The sequence below is a fragment of the Cricetulus griseus genome, chromosome 3 (genome assembly GCF_003668045.3).
Source record: "Cricetulus griseus strain 17A/GY chromosome 3, alternate assembly CriGri-PICRH-1.0, whole genome shotgun sequence".
NCBI lineage: Eukaryota > Metazoa > Chordata > Mammalia > Rodentia > Cricetidae > Cricetulus > Cricetulus griseus.
The window spans coordinates 156666607-156685658 of NC_048596.1; positions in this window are offsets into that span (position 1 = coordinate 156666607).

Here is a 19052-nt window from a genome sequence, read left to right on the forward strand (position 1 = left end):
CTGTTGTCCCCTAATCATGTACACAAAATCCTTTGAGGAAAACAGCCAATGAGTAAGGACCATAGTGATGTGTGAGGGTCTTGCCTCCCTGGGAACATGCCCCTGGAGAGACATTGAACTTAAGGAACACAGAGGACTCAGAATCTACTGGAAAGAGAACTGAAGGAGATGGGGCTGGAGTTTTCACAAGTGCCAACCCACATGGAGTTTCAGAGCCATAGAGCCAAATTCAGGGTGTGGGTATGTATGAGTGTGTGAGTGTGTTTGTGCAAACAAAAGAGTGTCAGATCCGCTGGAGCCACACCTGATGTGACATGGGTGCTGGGAACTGAACTCAGGTCCTCCACAAGAGCAGTAAGTGCTCTTGGCCACTGAACCATCTCTCCAACCCAAATCTAGAGTCTTTGGCTCTTCCTCTGTTTGAGCTGAGAAGCCTTCATGTGGCTCTAGGCAAATAGATTTGTGTCTTAGCGTAACTGGCTTCTGTTTTGAGAATAGACTTTGAAAAGCCAGGTCAGTTTCAGAAACAACATGGTTATTCCTAAGGTATCTGGTGACATGTAATTTGCTTTTGTTCTAAACTCTAGAGCACTTAGAATTAACCTTTTTTGAAAATTGCCTAATTTGCATTTAATCTATGTGTATATGTGTTTGGATCACGCACACTCATGTGATGCACAACAAGGCCAGAAGAGAGTGTCAGATCCCCTGGAGCTGGAGTTACAGACAGTTTTGAGCTTCCTGATTTGGGTGCTGGGAACTGAACTCAGGTGCTTTGCAAGAGCATCAAGTACTTTTAGCCATAAAATCATCTCTCCAGGCCCATACTGCCTTCACTTACAAATATTTTTTAATCATACTTATTTACATGTGTGCGTGTGTTTCTGGAAGGTGGACTAAGGTCTGGAGAAAGCCGTGTCACACAGACAAAGGGACACCATGTCTGGCTTCCCTGTTGCTGCTCCATTACTGGAGCATCCTGGCCTTACTCAGCTCACTCAGCTATATTTCTAACTTGGATTCTATGAGACACTCCTGTTTCCAGGGGGATAGTCAAAATATTTAAAGCCAGTACTCTATGGGAACTGAAGAGCCAGAGTGGATGCCAAAGCTCATGCTTACCTTACCTACACATCTAACCTCACTGGCAGCCTGTAGTGATGTCACACACCCACCCTTGCCTAAACCACCTGGACTATCTTTCGAGACAGAAGAGGTATAGTTGGCACAGAGTCACTGCTCTGGCTGGATGGTTGTCCTGGAAATTCCCTGAGTGGTGGAGAATCAGACCTCCCCAACTTGCTCAGACTCCTTGAGTTGCCTGTGACTAGTAATGATCAGATTATTAGCTTATGATGGATAATGTTAACTATAAGGTCACAGAACCTAGACTCATCCATAAGATGGGCCTCTGGGAAGATTATCTTGTATTAATTAAGGTGGCAAGACCTGTCCATTGTAGGTGGTGACCTTCCCTGGTGGACTCTATGAGAAAGGGAACTGAGCAACAGTGGCATCTCTCTTTGCCTCCTGATTATAGACATGATGTGCCCAGCTGCCTCATGCTCCTGATGACCTGACTTCCCCAGCATGATGGACTGTACTTTTGAACTTCAAATCAGGATAAACCTGTTCTTCCTTACATTGCTTTTGTCGTAGTGTTTTATCATAGCAACTGATATGTAACCAAGACAGAAATGTCACAGTCTGAATGTGAAGTATTTCCCACACGCTCGTGTGTTGAACACTTGTTTTCCAGCCAGTGGTACTATTTTGGAAGGCTGTGAAACCTTCAAGAACTGGGCCTATTGGAAGAAGTAGGTTACTAGGGGTGAGTAACACCTGGGCAGTTGTCTGTTGCCCGGCCAGTTGAAAGGGAATGCCTTAACTATTTTATGTTAAAAATAAAAGGGGGGGGGGAGGTCTGGCTGCTTTGTTCTTTCTTTCTTTCTTTCTTTCTTTCTTTCTTTCTTTCTTTCTTTCTTCCTTTCTTTCTTTTTTAAGAAACAAACACAATTCAGAGTAATGGAACATCCCAGCTCTAAAAGCTAATTCTTTTATGATATGCATTAATTAGTGGGATCAAATCCAAATCAGGCGAGGCAACTGTCTTAGTATACCTGTGAGGTTTCATTCTGTTTTTGGTACTAGCCTTCAGAGATCTTGAGAACTTCAAAAATCTCCATCATTATTATAGCCATCTCTTCTAGCTTGTGTCTTCCAAATCTGAAAACTTGGCTATATGGCCTGCTTGCATGGTTAGGCTTGCTTGAAACATCTGGGGTGTATGAGTAGAATCCCGTTGATATCAGATCTTGCCCAGCATCTGGATTTTGGTCAGACAGCTGAGCTGATAAGAGGTTTTCTTGGGAGAGGCATAGAACTGGTCCTCAGAGGTGAAGGGAATCTTCAGACAGCTGAATTGCAAGGCCAGTGAAATACCCAGTTTTAGAGAGAATCACAAGTCACTGAGGAAGTAGTGATAGGAGCCTAGTTTCAGAAGACTCAGCCCAGAACTGCCCCTGTCTGCTGGAGTGGTGAACTCTGCTATTCCATTCGCTTCACTGACATGTTTCCTGTGGAGAGGACCTGTGCTAAGAGTGGGCCTTCATTTTCTTGGGACCTGGAGACCCCAGATTCTTTATAGCTGCAAGAATGTATTGAGAAAGGACGAGGACTTCTTCCAGGGTTCAGACCAGCTTATCTAATCCAACTTTCCTAGATTGAATTGGCTAGTAACAAGCCTGAGCTATGGGCCAGCAAACATTTATAAGATTACTTTGAGTCAGTCATTTGTGAGCAGGAAGTCAGGATAGGAAAACTCTGCCTACAGAGTATCCCTGTGTGTTGGCAACTATATCTCATATTGCAAATTGAGTAGAGCAGCTGGGAAGTCCTTCATATCAAGACTATGTTTATTTCTTCATGTATGTATTCACTGTAGGAACAGCTCTGTGTCTGCTGTGACCAAACCAGTGCCCATGGCTCAGAAGGTGTGGTGTTTGAATGAGAATGGCCCCCATAGGCTTATATGTTTAAAGGATTGGTTCCTAGTTGGTGGAACTATTTGGGAAGTATTAAGAGGCATAGCCTTTTGGGAGGAGGTTTTGAAAGCCCACACTATTCCCAGTTCTCTCTCTCTGTGTGTATCATGCCTGTGGATCAGATGTAAGGTCTTAGCTACTGCTCTAGCTCAATGCCTGCTTGTCTGCTCCTCACCATGATGGTTATGGACTCTAACCCTCTGGAAACATGAGCCCCTAAATCAAATGTTTTCTTCTATAAGTTGCCTTGGTCATGGTGTCTTATCACACCAATACATAAATCACTAATACAGAAATCCCAAGTCCCAAGGAAAACTCTGCTGTTCTTTTCTTTCCACTTCCACTGTCCCACCTAGGTCTTCACGTTGCATCTTTGTGCTTTCACTGAAGAAAACACTGGGTACAAATCTAGAGCAACCCCAAACCATGTAGGCTTAGTGGCCACACCTGAATCTTCTGGTACTTTACTGTCCTCAGCCCTGAAGTCATCACCACGCCACTCAGACCATGGCCTGGTGGGATTTCTGGTCCTCCTGGCACCAGCTTGGCTGTGGCCACCAAGTGTAGGTTTTTGGCTAAGTCTCTATCGTTCTCACAGTCAGATATTGGGGTAAAATGCTGCTAGTTCAGAGAAGTCCAGAAGCAACCAGATGACCTTCCTTTTTGGCCAGAGATTCAACAAGAGAACCATCTCTCTACTCGTCCTAAACCAAAAGACCACCAATCTCTAAGTCCCTCCCGACTCCTTCCTGTGTGTCTCTCTATCTTCCTGGCTCCACTGTCCTTTCTATGGCTAGTTCCTGTCAACTACTCACTGCCTCTGCCCCCTGATCCAAGGTTAATTTTATTAATACAGTCTCGGAGTTTCACAGTGCAATCAAATATCCTGCAACACATGGGGCTGTGCACTTGTTACTGTTGGTAACCCTAAGTAGTAAACATGGGAGACACAGTGCTCTGATTCAGATCTGAAATGTCCCCAAAGACTCAGGTGTTAAAGATTTGGAGGCCAACCCGCATTTAAAAAATTATTTTTTTCACTCTCTCTCTCTCTCTCTCTCTCTCTCTCTCTCTCTCTCTCTCTGTGTGTGTGTGTGTGTGTGTGTGTGTGTGTGCGCGCGCGTGCGCGCGCGCGTGCGTGCATGCGTGTGCACTACATGTATGCAGGTGCTAGCAGAGGCCAGGAAAAGGGCTCCTGTGGAGCTGGAGTTAGCGCACATGTTTGCTACTGCTGTGGGTGCTGGAAACTGACCCCAGCCCCAAGCCTGTGGCACTTTGGGATGTGGTGGAACTTTTAGCAGGTGGAGCTCTGTCTTAGTCTCTCTTGTGTTACCGTGATAAAAATGCTGTGACCAAAGCAACTTTAGGGAGAAAGGGTCTATCCTGGCCCACAGTTCAAGGTAGAGACCATCCTGATGAAGAAGTCAAGGTTTTGTGTTTGCTTCAACAGTTCTCAGTCCCCTGCCCCCTCCCTCCCTACAATGGTCACATCTGTCTAGGTAATACATTTGAGATTTCCATGGCCTTAACCATGGTCCAGATGTATTAACTAAAATAACTGTCATGTTAGGTCTAAAGCGGTCATTATGCTCTGCAGAAATGGACATTTCAAGGTTACTCTGACCCTCTTTAACTTCGATGTAAATTATGGTCTTTGTGATTTTTGCCTTTGAAAACTCTGTGTCCATGAACTTGGGCACCAAGAGGCTTTTAAGAGGTACAAATCTGCTCTTGGTCTGACCATCAATCAAAAGGACTTCAAACTTTTAAGTGGCCTTATCAGCATGGTTGTCAATAACTGTCTCTCATGGATCATTACAGAGGTGTCATGAAGCCGAAAGCACTGGTCACGGTGTATCAATAGTCAGAAGAGTCATGAAGTGGACTAGTGCTAAGCTCACTTTCCCCATTGTGTATAGGCGTAGCCACCTGCCTGGGAGTGTCTCCACTCCCTGTTCAGTTGGATCTTCTATCTAGGAACATAATTAAGATGAACCTCACTGAATGCCTAGAGGTCCATTTCTCAGGTGAGTCCAGACTCTGTCAACAATTAACACTAGCCACCATAGGCTGAGAAGGAGGCCAGGCAATTGGAGATGCACCCCTGAGAGGAATGCTGGGACATTCGCTTCTGCCTCTCTCTCTGTCTTCTCCTCCTGGGTACCATGTGCTGAGCAGCTTTGTTTTTCACCACAAACTCCTTGCCATGATGTTCCACATTACCACAGGGCCAAAGTCACATGGCCAGGCCACCTTGGACCAGTGAAACTATGAGTCTATAAACCTTTCCTTTTTTGATTGTGTCAGGGATTTTGTACCAGTAACAGAAAGCTAATATACTCAGTCAGAGCAGAGCTTTGAGCCCATGCCAACAGAGTATGTGTATTAGTTTCCTAGTGTTGCTATAACAAAGTGTCAGGCAACTAGATAGCTTAGAACAATGGAAAGGCTCTGTCTGGAGTTTGGTTATATGTGGCTGTTATTTCCCTGTGCCTCTTCATTTTACCTGCTCTGTCTCTGTGCCAAAATTTCCCTTTCTCTGAGGACATCAGTCAAGTTGGATTAGGGTCCAACCTAATGACTTCATCTTCTTTTGAGCACATCGTAGCTTGGCTCCCTCCAAATAAGGTCACATTCTGAGATACAGAGGACTAGAACTTGGATATATCCTTGAAGGACACAATTCAATCCTTAATGGGTCAAAAGTCAGGTTCCAGAAACAGATGTGAGAGAATAGACAGAAAGTATCACGAAGTTAAAAGGCCAGGAATTCTTGGAAGCATATTAAAGAGCTTTTACTCACACACTCAGAGTTCAAGCCAAGTTTACCTAAATCTCTGAGGGACAGAGATGCAAGTATTTGTGTGAGATCTGGGATACAGAAGCACAGGAAGAGGCAAGGACATTGCCTCCGGGAAAGAAACACCCTCTTTGATGGAGCTGTAAGAATCCTTACCCCACGGGGTAGATTTGGGTCCACAGGAAGCCTGTCTCACAAAGTTATTTCCAAGCCTTTTAAAGATGAATATTAAGAGGTCTTCCAGCTGCCACCAGGAAACATAAACCTAAAATATAATCTTGCATCATGTTACAACATCATTAAAGTATGGGGTGGGGAAGGTGGGGGGAAGCTGGTTGTTCTTACCCAAATGGAGGAGAAGCTAGAAAAGGAGAGTTAGAGCAACACCAGTTTTTCCCTCTGATGTTCTCATCAGTGGGGCAGTGACACAGGGTGAACAGTCTTGGGTTGCTAAGCTCTAATGAAACATTCAGGTTTGCTCAACCCTATCTAGGTGTACACCCTTGAGATGCTGATGTCCCCAACATGGCTTGGTTCTGTTTACTTGCCAACACAGTTCTGACTGGAGGAAGGAATCATGTCAATTGCCCTTGGTTCCCCGCACACCAGCAAAGCATCACTGTCCAGCTCCCTTGCAGGTGTATTCCAAATCTAACCTCCAAGTCCTGGCTCTGTGCCGCTGACCTGTGATGAACACATTTCCTGGTCTGTGGTTTGCTCATCTATGATGCATTTACTCCACTCAATGCACACACACACCTAACTATATACACACATATACATACACATGCATAAACACATCTATATATATACATGAACACACAAATATACGCATACATATATAGACACATGCACACACACACATATACCACATACACATATATAAATGCATGTGTATACTCAGTCCATATATATATGTATATCAACAAATATACAATGCATACATGCACAAACAGCTATATACAAACATGTACACACATAGACACATACACACATGTGTAGTGCAAAATACACATATATACACATGCACACACACATATATATACATGCACACATATATACACATACATGTACATATCTACACATACACATACACACATGAGTGTAAATTCCTCTAGGGCCTTTGAGCTGTATGATGGCTAATACTACCAACTTGATAAGACCTAACATCACCTAGGAGTGCTATGTGGACTGCACACTCAAATTTTGAACCAAAGTGAGTCTTTCTTGCCTAAAGTTGTTCTGGTCTTTGCTTGTCACAGCACTAAGACAACTGAAATCTGGGAATGGAGATTGTCATCTTACAGTCATTTGTGTATCAGCTTGGTTGGTGGGTTGGCCCAGCTTGGCATCAGCAAGGCTGTTTTTCCTCTAAGGGTTGCACACTAAGCATTTAGGCTTCGCAGCCCTTAGGTACTCTTGCAGTTACTCAGCTCAACAACTGTGGCTCAAGCAACCACAGGCATGTGTAAAATAATGGGCATCCATCTCTACCTGTGAAAACAGGCAGGAGGCTAGAATTGGCCCCCGGGCTATTCCATGCCACTAGTCTAATCTGTAACCAGCTTGTGCACTGGCTCATTTGACACTCTCTGACTTCTGCTCCCTCTATTTCCATATGTTTTCTGTATGTTGCTGAGGATAAAACACCACACCTTAATATAAATCTCCAAGACAGTACTTTAAACTTGTGTGTGAGTGTGTGTGTGTGTGTGTGTGTGTGTGTGTGTGTGTGTGTGTGTGTATGTGTTATGTGCATATTTGTGGGGTGATATACATAATTATGAGCAAAGCTGAACAGAGGAGGATGTTGCCCTATCACTTTCCACCTTATTTCGTTGAGATAGGATCTCTCAATGAACCAGGAACGAGGCTCGAGGCCAACAAGAGATCTTCTTACCTCCTGCCTGCCACAGCTCCAGTGTTACAGGTTCAAGAGCATCCATGTCTGGATTTTTACATGGGTGCTGGGGATTTGAACTCAGGTCCTCATGCTTGCACAGCAAGTTCTGTTTTGCCCTGAACCATTTTTTTTTATTCCCCAAGAGGATCCTAATAAGTATTGGAAGATCAGAGAGCAGAGAATCAATTACTATTCCATCAGAGGTCACTTAGGTAGCTACTGCATTTGTTTTCTAGGTACGAGATCCTGCTATGACTCTCTGATACTCACTGCTCATGATCAGTTGCTGTATCCAGTGTGACTCCTTCCTCACTTCTTGCTAAGGAACTCTGGCTTTTGCTCAGCCCTAGTTACAAGACCCAGAAATGTATCTCTCTCTGTCTTACTACTCCCTAGTGTAAGAAATGGAATTTATCTACAATTCAAATTGGATTGTATTTGGGCAATGGAATCTGGAAGAAATCCAGTTGGAGCTCCAAGGAAAGAATTATAATCTGTGCTGAGAAAACACATGAGGAGCAACCCTTCACACACACTGATGGTTATTGCAGAAAGACAATATTCTTGGACTCTCTTTGCATCCCCCATCTTGGGACCATGGTGGATACTTGCTACCACTGAAATGTTAGTGTCCTAGGTGTCCTCCATAGACCCATGTGTCCAAGGCTTGGTCCTCAGACTGTGGTGTTGTTGGAGGTAGGGGAACAATTATGATGCAAAGCTTAGTGGGAAGAAATTGGGTCAATGTACCCTAAATTTTTCCTCTCTTCTCTCTGTTCTTCCCAGCTGCTATCAGGTGAGCCTGCTACGATGTTCTCCTCTGCCATGGGCAGAAGAACAACAGAATTTGGGGACTAAAACCTCCAAAACTCTGGGCCAAAACAAATCCTTCCTCTTTTAAGTTGACTTCTTGGGTATTTTGTCATATTAGCAGAAAGATGACTGACAAATAGAAAGAGTATTTGATTACAGGATGCTGGCCCATTTTCTCTTAGATATAAAACATATGCTCTATAGGAATTTTCTGAGAACCTGAGAAAAGCCAGGGATCATGATGTGGGCCCCAGACCCAGCACTCAGAAGGCTGTCATAAAGACAGTGAGTTCAAGGATAGCTGAGGCTACATAGAACATTCTAGGTCAACCTGAGTTACCTACCAAGACTCTATCTCAAAAGGCAAAAAATATAAATAAAGCTGGGCACAGTAGTACATGCCTATAATTCTAGCACTTAGAAGACAGAGGCAGGAGTATCACTTCAAGTTCAAGACTAGCATGGCCCACCTAGTGAGTTCCAAGCCAGCCAGGGCTACATAACGAGAGTGGCTAAAAACAACTACAACAACAAACCCTTAAACAGTAAACCAAACAATCAAAAACTTGAAAGATTCCAAATTCTGAAACATATACAACCACAAGGGTTTTGAGTTATAGAATCTAGACTTGTACCATAATTTGTGTCCTACATCAGATAATACAGTTCCATTCTATAATGCTGATTCTCCAATGAGTAATACCCCTAGGCTCTAGGAAAGCATACTTTCCATATATTACAAAAAGAGAAGGCTTTCTCTATCTAGCACCTTCCCACTCTCTCTGCTTTATTGAGTTTAAGCCTACAGGAAACACAACAACAAAACCACACAGCTAGTTACTACACATATGATTCTGACAATATCTGACTTCTCCCCACCAGGAATTCATTATGTAAGGGAGTGGTTAGGATGAAGTCTCAGTTTTTCAAGATCCCGTGGTGGCATGTGGAAAAGCAATGTGGGGACAGGAGGGTCAGTTCTCTGACGTTGTGTACAATTGCAGTGTGGTTAATGTGATAATATAGGACTAGCTATTGCCTGTCAAAACTTCTCACTGCATCATTCCCCGATTCTATTTTATAATAAAAAAATCACTATGTTTGCTTGGCTGATAAACCTGTTTTAGTGAGGCCTGTGTATTTTGTGTGGTCTACAAGGAACCTCTGAAGGCATAAATTGCATATTGGCTTTTTGGAAATGTGTCTACATCAGGTCTCTTGGGATTGGGCTGCAGAGGGATTTGCAAGGCTTGCATTTTTCATTCATTAGAACAGAGTTGCTGCCAAACTTCCCTTCCTGTTAGTCACTCGGGAGGAGGGGTTGTTGCAGTGGGTGGCTGTAAATTACCCTAGAGATCAGCAGCCAAGGTATAATACCCAGGGAAACAGACTAATCTGTGAGAAACTCACATATTGACTGAGGAACGAAAGACAGCCTATCTTTAAACTCGGCAAGCCAAGTACTAAGCCTTCCCTTTATCCAAACCTGTGTGAGAAAGTCAGAATTAGCTGACTGTAAATGACCTAGTCTTCTAGAAAATGGTTGAAGACATGGTCTCATGTAGCTCAGGCTGGCCTCATATTCTTGAAGTTGAAGCTGGGGCTGGTCTGGAACCCTGATGCTCCTGCCTATACCTCCCAAGTGCTGGGAATGTGCTCCTGTAACCTGAGTGCTGGGGAGGCAGAGACAGGAGGTCCCAGGGCCTGGCTGGCCAGCTAAGTCTTTGAGCATTAGGTTCAGTGAGAGACTGTCTGAAAAATAAAGTGGAAAGCAGTTGAAGAAGACATCCAAGACCAACATCTGACATGGGTGCATATACACACATGCGCGCTTGCAGGCACGTGCACACACACACACACACACACACACACACACACACACACACACTTCTCTATATCCTTTTATTACCATTATTACTACCTTTTCTGTTTTAGACAGGCTCTCATATGTCCCTAGCTGTTTTTGGATTTGCCATGTAGCAGAGAATGACTCTGAACTTCTGATTATTCTGTCTCTGTCTTCAAGTACTGGGTTTACAGGAGCACACCACCAGTTTATGCAATTCTGAGGATTAAACTCAGAGCATTGTGCATAGTATAGCATTGTGCATAGTAAGTACACACTCTACCAACTGAGCTACACCTCCAGCCACCAGACATTCTGACTTTTAGACCCTTCCACACGTTTAACCCTGCATTTAGCTGCAATATTCACCGTCTTAACCATGGATTACAAATTCATCAAGTAAAATGAGATTAGAGAACTAAACACGGCAGCTCATGGAGTTAGGTTTCTGGAGGATTGCCATCAGCTTGGGCTACAGGACTAAGGTAAGGCTCTGTTTCAAAACACAACAAAAAAAGAAGTGTTTGTGGTGGTGGTGGGTGCTGGGCATGGTAGGGCTCACCTTTAATCTCAGCACTAAGGAGGGGTATCTCTGACTTCAAGGCCAGCCTGGTCTACAGTTTGAGTTTAGGGCAGCCAGGCTACACAGAGACCCTGTGTAGAAAAACCAGAAAAATAAGACGAAGAAGAGGGGGAGAAGAGAACAAGAGAGAGAACTATTTGTCTATTTTTCCTTCTATCAGGAATCCTGACTGAGAGCTTCTGGGAATTGACACCTCCAAAAAGATGAACTGTTCACCAACCAGCTCCCAAATAACCACACGGAGACTTATATTAATTATGAAAGTTCAGCCTTTAGCTTAGACTTGTCTCAACTAGCTCTTATAACTTAAACTAACTCATTTATATTAATCTATGTTCTGCCACATGGAATTACCTCTCTTCCATCTTGCACCTCCTGTTTCCTCACAGCTTGGCTGGTGACTCTACCTTTCTTCTTCCCAGAGTCCTCTCTGTGCCCGGAAGTCCCGCCTATAACTCCTGCCTAGCTATTGGCCATTCAGCTTTTTATTATACCAATCAGAGCAATACACCTTCACACAATGTACAAATATCACACAACAATTAACCACTGTCCCCCACCCCTGGCACAATAACTGGCATAGCATATACCACTGTAGGGAATTGAGGATGGATGTCTACCCCCTCCCACGTCCGTCTCCCAGATTCTCCTTCATCTTTCTCACTGAGTACTGTTTGATAGTGACGACGCAGTGAGATGGAACTTTGGGGGTTTTCTCACTGTTCTGTAAGAAAGCGGCAGCCCCTGTAATACTGTGCCAAGTAACTAACGGCGTGACACAAGAAAAAATCCTGAGGCTGAGAAGCATGGAACACGATGCAGGTATGTGCATGCATACAGTTGAGTCAGGGTGGCATTGGGATATGCTGGAGAAGTATGGCAGCTGAAAAGCAGGTTCCAAGATGGTGTGACGGCACATGCCTGTCATCCCAGCACTCAGAAGACTGCTGCAGGAGAATTGCAAGTTTGAGGTCAGCCAGGGTGACACAGTGAGGCACAGGGCCCTCCTTCCTGTTTTCTGAGATCTGGAAATTACTAGTTGGAGAAGAATCAACTCTCTTAGACTGGAAGCAGTAATGGTGTCCACTAGGTCTTACAATTGTCATCTTTATCTGGTTCTTTCTCGGTACTAGAGATTGAACCCAGGACCTCACAGATGGATGCTAGGCAAGTGCTCTACCACAGAGCCCAAACACTATCTCCTTCTTGAGCTTCCCACAGTCCTGTTCCTGGAGAGACAATTCAAGTCCAGACTGTTAGGCGAAGTTGGGTCATAGTCAGGACTTTGCTCTTATTGTGTCAGTTGCTTTTCTTGTAACATGATCAGATACCTGACAAAAAACAACTGTAGAGAAAAAACATTGACTTGGTTTCCCGTTTGATGGATGTGGTCCATCATGACAGACAAGGTGTGGTAGCAGGTGTGTGAGGTGTTTGGTCACATTGAATCCATAGACAGGAGTCAGAGAGCAGGCAGGAAGTGAGCCCACCCCAATGTTCCACTTCCACTAGAGAGGCCACACCTCCTAAAGTTTCTGCCACTTTCAAAGCAGTGCCACCAACTGGGGGCTGAGTGTTGAAAAGCATGAGCTTATGGAGGACATTTCACACTCAAACCTCAGCACCTAGATGGATCTTAGGTAAAGAAGTTGGATTGGGGAAGCACAAGAGAGATACCTGGCTGAGCCTTGGTGTGCTGGGCACACAGCATGGTGGGAAAGAAGGAGGCAGCAGCCTTGGAACACAGTGTCTGAAAATGTCCAGGACAGAATCATGGAGCCAAGGGCATGATTTCCTCAGCCTCACATCACCCCTGGAAGGAGCCAGCAGCTTCTGGAAACTGGACTGCCTCTGCCCAGATGGGCTTCTCATCAGTAGCCAGTCTGTTTGAGAGCAAAGGAAACTGGACTCGCAGGCTCCAATGGACAATGACCCTCAGCTGCAGTTCTTGGAAGAGGCTGGGTAGGGGCAGAACACTCCATCTATAGAGCAAACTACTAAATTACTTTGTAAAATGCCCCAAGGATAACATTTCAAAGAACATGGAAAAAATCTTTCCTCGTTACTACCTGAATGCACATTTTGGGGAAGATTAAAAACATAGGCTATTCTGTGTTATTTCCTGGAAGGGACTATCAAGCCTTAGATCAAACACACTGTGGTTGGAGGTCTGCAGATATGAGAAAATCTTCCTTCCCCACCCTTTCTACCTACTTGCTTCCTGGCTGTGGATGCTATGTGAGCAGGCCTTGCATCCATGATAGGTTACATCTCAAATTCTAATCCCCAATAAGCCCCTCTTTCCCAAGATGCTTCTTGTTAGGTATTTGGTGACAGTTAACAAGAAAAATGACCAATTCTTGACAGAAAGTCTTAATGTAGAGATGGATCCTTTAAGTCCACCAGGCAAATTAGCATGGGAGGATGCAGTCTGGGTGGCCTGAGTTGGAGGTCCTGTCACTTCTGCTTTCTACAAGACAGCAACAGTCACCCAGGGTGTCCTGCCTTTCAACATTGTGAAATGACACTGCCATCTACAAAGTTCGCTCTCAAGAACTATGCAACTGAGTTACAAAACAACCACTACCACCTTGTAATGCTTTTTTCCTTTGCTTTTTTGAGACAGGATTTCTCTGTGTAACACCCCTGGCTGTCCTGGAACTCACTCTGTAAATCAGGCTGGCCTTGAACTCCAAAAGATCTACCTGCCTCTGCCTTCCAAGTGCTGGGATTAAAGGTGTGTGCCACCACCATCTAGCACTTTATAATGTTTTAAGTAAGTTTAGAATGTCCTGCTGAGCAGCATTCACAAGTGGCCTTTGCCTGCATGCAGCCCATGGGTCACAGGTTACAGACACCCAGACCCACTCTCAGACCTCTGGATGGATATTGTCATATCAGGCTAGGACCATGGTATGTGGAAGAGAACACCTGAGAACAAGTTACTGAATTACATATTTCAAGTAAGGTAGGGGTGAGTCTGAGAAGATGGTGAGCATTTAAAGACTACCCTTCCCCCATTTGCTGAAAGAGACATAAGGGGATAGAATTAATAGAATGAGATCAGTTCTCTATTCTAGCCTACGGTTTTCTTCTCACTTCCACTGGAAGTCATAAACATATTGAACATCTATGCTCCAGCCCTGTGAGATCTTGCTAAAGATATAAGCATGGAAAGGCAAGGTTCCTTTTGTGATGGGAGCTTTAAGAGGAAGAGAAAAGTACTGAGCACAGGTCCCTGTCACACAGGGCCCACTGAGTCCATAAGAAGGAGGTGCTTGGGTGCCTCCCATGAAGACAATGTGACTCTTCGGAAAGGACCAGAGGACATGGGGAGAAAGTCACGCTTGGAACTGGCTTTGAGAAACCAGTGGTGCCCAATTAGTGGGGGAAGACTGAAGGTTGAGTATGCCATGCCTGGAGGTCTGAACAGCATGGAGGCCTTGGGAAAGAGTAAAGGACTATGCCTGAGAAACAGCTCTAATGGTTTAGTGGCTGAGTTCTTGAACAATACTCCACAACAGTCATCTCTTCTGCCATCATTGCTGTAGCCTGTCCCGCTGTGCAGGTGCCCTTGGTACAGTAATGGTGAAGAATATCAGTGAGGCAATACCAGAAGGACTTCCTGAGTTCTTGCCTACTTTTTTCTCTTTTCCCATTATTTGGATTTCTGCCTCCTTCTACTTCCAAGTGTCGAAGAAAGCAAGCTTGGCCTTCTGCACTGGAAGGGAGTCTCTATATGTTCTGCTTTGAAAAGTATAGTAGTTTAAACCCATGCACAATTTCCCCCTTACTACTAAGTTCTGAGCACTTTCTGTATATCTGCTTCAAAAGTGTCTGAAGCTGACCAAGCATGAGGGCTCATGGCCATGGTCCTAGAACTTGGGAGTCTGAGGCCAGCCTTGGTCAAGGCCAGCCTGGTCTGCAGAGTGAGTTCCAGAATAGTCTTCAAAGCTACAGAGAAATCCTGTCTCAACTCCCTTCCCCCCCCCCAAAAAAAAATCAGTCCTCCCTAAGTACTATGTTTGGACAAAGGACACATTTGATTGTTTTAAAAGTTAAAATGGTTTTCTGATGTATACTATTTATTGATATATGTTTATATGCATCATATAAATGCATGTTAATGATATATATTAATAATTCTGTATAATTATATACATACAATTGCTGTCTTCTATATATGGACATATAATATAGACAGGTATATCATATGTAATCTATATATGTTGATAATATTATATATAGTGCATTATATGTAATTATATATACAATTATTATCTTATTTTCTATATACATATATGTATACACACATACATATATGTATACGTAAAGCAGTGCATAGTTAGCACAGCATAGTTAGTGTCAACCTCATAGTTCTCCTACAGCTGACCCCTAGGAATCATAGACATGTATTTATTATATAGCTTATTAAACAAAAACTTTTATAAGAAAAATACCTTAGACATAGAATTTGGGCAAGTTGTATAAGCCTTTAACTCTATTGGTTGTCTTGATAGTGTTCATTCCTCTGTGGGGAAACATTAAATTCCTTCAATTTGACCTGTTCATGTTGACAGTGTCATGTTAATGTTGACCTGTCTTGCCCTCCCAAGTGCTGAGATTTAAAGGATAACTGCCACACCTATCTGGGTTTCTTGTTTCTCTATAGAGAAGAGGATTCTGGTATACATGTGTGGTCCTTATCTGGCAGAGAGGAGCACCAGGATACTGCAAACTCAGTTACTCTGAGAGGGTGCAGGCCTTGGCTGGAAGATGGGGTTGGGCGGTAGGAAGGCAGCAAACCCCGTACCACTGGCTTTACAGACTGCTCAAGGACCAGATGTGGGGAATCCCTCTGGCACTGTGAAGCCTCTGCCTACTGCTCTCACCTGTTGGGTAATTGAAGGGCTTCACTAAGCTGTAAAGGGTAAGGCAGGTTTGAATTTACTGACTCTCTGTAGGTAGAGAGATTTGGTGAAGATGCTTATCTTGGAGTGAAACAGTCTCTGGCCCTCTGCTGGTACTCTGTGTGGGGTCCAGGCTTTGGCTTCCCTAAAACACCCCACACCCCCCCGCCCCCGACACACATAGAGGAAAGAAAAATCCCAGTCTTTTAGGGATTATGTGAGAACAAAATAAAAGTACGACACCAGGGGACTGGGGATGTGACACAGTTGGTAGAGGGCTTGCTAGCATGCACAGAGCCTGGGGTCTGATCCCAGCACTGTATAAACTAAGATGGGGTACACTGCAACACCAGCACTTGCAAGGTGGAAGCTAGAGGAAGAGAAATTCAGGATTATCTTCTATACCAGTGGTTCTCAACCTTCCTAATGCTTCCACCCATTAATACAGTTCCTTATGTTGTGGTGAACTCAAACCATAAATTTTTTGTGTGTGTGGGTTCCAGACAGGGTTTCTCTGTATAGCCTGTCTGTCCTGGAACTTGCTTTGTAGACCAGACTGGCCTTGAATTCACAGAGATCTGCCTGCCTCTGCCTCCCAAGTGCTGGGATTAAAGGTGTGCACTACCACTGCCTGGCCATAAAATTATTTTTGTTGCTACTTCATAACTGTAATTTTGCTACTGTTATGAACAAATAATGTCTGATATGTAGGATATCTGAAATGCAAGCCCTATGAAAGGGTTGTTTGACCCTCCCCTCCCAGGGGTTGTGACCCACAGGGTGAGAACTGCTGGTCTATACACAGAATTGGAGGTCAGTTTGGGCTACATAAGATCCAGTCCCTAAAACAATGCCCTCCCAATAAACCCAAATAATGTAGTTTTCTATGTTTTGTTTTGAAATGTATTTGAGAATTTCATTCAGGAGTACACTGTATTGCGTCATTTCCATCCCTCCCCCTCTCCCTTCCAACTCCTCCTATTGCCCCATCACTGCCTTTCAAACTCATGGACTATGATTGTTTACACACACACACACACACACACACACACACACACACACACACACACACATACACTCACATACAAACATACACATACACACACATATATTCACATACACACATAATACACATACACACTTATACACACATACACACATACATACACACACATACATACACATACACACATACATATACACACATACACATATCACAGCCTACTGAGTCCAATTAGTGTCACTGTATGTGCTTATGTTTAGGAATGACCACTAAAGGTCCCTAAGGAAAACAGATTCTCTCTCTTTCAGCATCCATTAACTGCCAGTAGCTACTCATTTGTGGGGCCTTGTAAACGTGCTCCTCATCCATGTCAACATGTTGACTGGTGTGGTCTTGTGCAGACAACATATTGTTTAGAGTTCATGAGTTTGACAAATTTTCCCTGTCCAGAAGACACTATCAAGCAGAACTTGCAATATGTGGCTTCAACAAACTAAGAATATGTTCAGTAAATATTCTGTTTCTTTTATACAGTTCTTTGCTCCATCTTTGAATTTTGCAATAACGGGCTCACATTGCAGAGCAGGGCATCAGAGGGCCATTCATGATGGGATCTCCTGTTCAGCGACAGCTCACACCCCCAGGGCTCTGAAGCTGACCTCATCTCTCAGGGGACCTCATAGCTGCACAAGAAGAAATAGTCTTTGGTCCATAGCCAACTGGAGCGCAGCCCTCAAGAGCTGTCCCAAGCCCAAGGCATTGCCCAGAACTGGACCAGTTGTGAGAGGAGGAGGCCTGGCTTCTCTGGACTTGGCGAATTTCTCTCATCTTTCCAAAGAACCCTGCCCAGGTCCTGCCAGACATGCTGTGGTTCCCTTTTTCCTCAGGCAGTTTCTGTTCATCAATCAAGGCATCTTGGAACATGAATTCATTACTTTGGGGACATTTTCCCAAAAGGCTCCAGCCTGTACTACATGTTCCAAGATAAAAATATTCTGTGTCCCAACCCCTAAAACTTTATATATTGCCATCCCAGCAACCGTGGTTTGTTAGTTCCTTAGTTAGATGCCACTTGAAGTGAACAAAAATGGTTATTAAAGCAAACATCAAATGCATTATAGAATTAACTTTAACTGTCCTAATTTGCATGGATAAAAGCTCTTTCAAAACCACGGGTCTCAAGAAAAAGTGAGAGTGGCTTGTGTCTGTGCCGATTGCTTCTGCCCGTGATTCTCTGGGAAGGTGAAGAGTCTCCACGAAATGTTTTAATAAGTTCTCTTATTTTCTGCTAAGTAGTTTTGCAAAGTACAGGAAATTTTGTGAAGGGCACATCTAAATCTGACCTTACTTCTCCACTGGAAGTTAGGCTGAAAAATAGGTCATCAAAATAGCACAGGGTGAGATGTGGCTTGGTAGATTGTCTTTCTGCCAAGCTTGTCTAAAACTCTGATTTAACCCACTACATGATGTCCATTGCATGGGGTGGAGTACACGTGGAACTCCAGCCTCAGCCAGAGAGAAGTGGGGATCAGAACTTCAAGATCATCCTCAGCCATAGTGCAAGTTCAAAGCCACCCTGGGGTTCACAAAGCCCTATTTCAAAAACAAATAAACAAACAAAACAAAACAAGACCACAGAAGCCAGAGTGTGTGGGGGAGAGGAGTTTCTGAAAGATATTTTCCCTTACTTGGAACATCTGCAGGAAGGCATCAAACTTGTTTATCTTTCCATGTGACTGAGAGACAAGCCTGAAGTTGTCTGTTTATTGAAAGTGTCCCTGGAGATTTAGTCCTCCTCCCCAGGAGGGCTCAGACAGTACTCTGGGAAAGGAGGCTTGGCCATCTGTTCATGCCATGCAGTCTGGGAACCTGTTCACTTTTTCCTTTGAGGCAGTACAATGGAGCTGACCATGAACTGAGCCCTCTGAAGCTGTGAGCCCAAATAAGCCTTTCCTCCTCCTGTAAGGTGCTTATCTATTTGGTCTTTTGTCACAGTGGTGGGACATTGACTGACACACGATGAGGAACAGTTCTGAGCACTGGGTACAGCGGTGAAGGGTTCTATGTGCAGATTTCTCAGTCTGTATCTTTCCAATCAACATCCAATATTTATAAAGAAACGTGTATAACAACTGACCTCTACTATAGAT